Source organism: Puntigrus tetrazona, chromosome 25 (genome assembly GCF_018831695.1).
Source record: "Puntigrus tetrazona isolate hp1 chromosome 25, ASM1883169v1, whole genome shotgun sequence".
NCBI lineage: Eukaryota > Metazoa > Chordata > Actinopteri > Cypriniformes > Cyprinidae > Puntigrus > Puntigrus tetrazona.
Window position 1 is genome coordinate 225,085 of NC_056723.1, and position 2,500 is coordinate 227,584.

At 36.3% G+C, this 2,500-nt stretch overlaps 1 protein-coding gene across 1 annotated transcript in view; it reads left to right on the forward strand.

Moving 5' to 3' along the window:
• The window catches only part of LOC122331242 (calcium-independent phospholipase A2-gamma), a 13,022-nt gene that overhangs the window by 9,664 nt on the left and 858 nt on the right, over nt 1–2,500 (forward strand). The gene's annotated exons all lie outside the window — the stretch shown is intronic.

Sequence of the window (2,500 nt, forward strand, 5' to 3'; positions counted from 1 at the left end):
GCCGCTGTCGCCTCTGGCTTGCTTGGTTGGGGACACTTAACTTCTAGTGATTATCGTTGAATTGACTACAGAGACCGTCTCTGCATTTAATAAGAAATTGGTCACTTTCGTCATTATACATCCCTGTCATTATACTGTACAGTGCTTTGATGCAACCTGTGTTGTTAAAAGCGCTATATAAATAAAAATGATTGATTGATTGATTGATTGTGTGTGTGTGTGTGTGTGTGTCTGTCTGTCTGTGTGAGTGTCTGTGTGAGTGTGTCTGTGTGTGTGTGTTTGTGTGTGTGTGAGGTGAAGTGTCAGTGTTGTGTTCTGGTCTCAGACGGCTGACGTTCAGTTCCAGTGAGATAAGGTTGTTTCTGAGGAACTAATTAGAGGATGAAAGATCCTTACGAGAGAGGAGTGTGTGTCAGCGCAGCAGAAACAGACGTGTGTTTGTTCTCACTCAGTGGCTGTGGGTTCATGATGACGTTCGTTTCTGCTGGAGATTCCCAGAAAACAGACAGTTCTCATTCACTTCTGAGACGCCTCACACTACACAGGAATATGATTGTTACAGATTTAATGTGAAATCATACTGTTTTCATATATATTTGTGTAAAACAAAATGTATTGTTATTATTACCATTAAAAACTTTTTTTTACCGTTGTATTATTGCAACAGTAAATTATTTTTTAAGTGCTTTTTGTGTGTATATATATATATATATATATATATATATATATATATATATAGTTTTAGTTATAATAAAATACACATTTAGAATATTTTTTCATTTTGAATAATATTAATAATATAATTTATACAATATATTTATTTATTTATTTTTGAATAATGCAAAATAGAAATGTAAAAATAATATTATATTATATTAGTATTATATTAAGATAATAAAAATATTCTTTATATTTTTAAAATAACAAAATAAAAAGAATAATAATGATAATAATAGTCAGATAAGTCTGTGAGTTGAGCACAGAGGAAAGAGGAAGAGAATTAATGGTTAGTCACGTTAGAAGCTGAAAACACTTTTAGGTTCTTATTGGATCTGAATGTGTGAGTGATTAATGAGAGTCGTTTGTGGTCAGACGAGGGTTTCAGATCCTCAGAGTTATTATGAGACTCAATTAATGAAGTAATGGACAATGAACCGCAGCTCATGCTTCCCACAATCCCACAGCGCTGTGTTATTCACTGCTGAGATACAGGCACCTCGCTCCCATCAGCACAACCTGCCTGTGACTCCAGAGGTCAGAGGTCAGAGGTCGTCAGAGTAATCAGATGATGAGGCGTAACGACCTCATGCTCTGACAGTCTTCACTACACGAGCAGCTGCCTACTAAGGGAGCATTGTGCAGGCATTTTCAGAGGAAACCTTTCATACAGATGAAGGACTGTGTTATTAACACACAAAACATTTATCAGACGCTAACATCAGAGGAGCGAAGGGTTGATAAAACGGTTCAGCTTTAGTTTGATGAGAAACAGGCTGCTCTAGTGGATAGACACGGATGGGAAAATAAAATCATTATAATTATAATATAATATAATAATAATAGTGTTTTATTAAGTGACAAAATCACACTGTAAATATGTATGAGATACATCCTCCATGCTTTCTCTGCCGTGGTTTTGTAATATTATTATCATGTGTCTCGTGGTGGTTTTTGATTAATGTAGATCATCTCCTTAATCTTTATATAGTGTTTGAAAACTTCAAAAATCAACATGAAGTCTGTTTCAGTCAAAGAAGCAGGAAGCAGAAGAGACCAGAAGCAGAACCTGCTCAAACGTTTGTCTTGATCCCCGATCTGTTTGGGCTTCTCCTAACCTGCTCTCAAACGAGTCCAGTGCTGTAGACCACGACTGGAGATTCGTCTCGTTTGACTGCTGGTTATATCTGGACCTCTTTGACCTTTGACCCTGCTTAGAGCCGGGCTTGATGTTGCCGTTTAAGAGAGAGTGACATTAGCAGGGCGCGTGACCTTTGACCCTCAGAAGAGCACACCGGTGAAGTCTAGTCTATTGAGTGAAGTTCATTAAAGGAGTGTAATCAGAGTATCGTCGACCCAAAATTCGAGTTTGATATTTCTATATAATGGCAGTTTTTTTCAGTTCAGGGTTATCTTGAGGTGTTTTGTTGTCATGTGATCAGACTGAGTATGAATCACTTACTAATGAAGACTAATGAAGGCCAGGTCAGTCATTACAGAACTTTTCAACAAAACATTCATCAAACATTTTCCAGTTTTTGTTCCTGAACGTACCATTGTATTGATCCTTAATTTCATCCCACGTTGTTTTACTAATCAATCACTCAAGGCCCATGATTTTCTTTTATGAAACATTTCAAGAATTTAAGAAAGCATTTAGACGAGATTACAGAACATATTAAACATCAAATCAAGTTACATCACGTGAAGGACTTTATAAATGAAGACCTATCAAAAACAAGCCCATAAAACATTCTCTCTTTCACCGACTTCTGTGAACTAA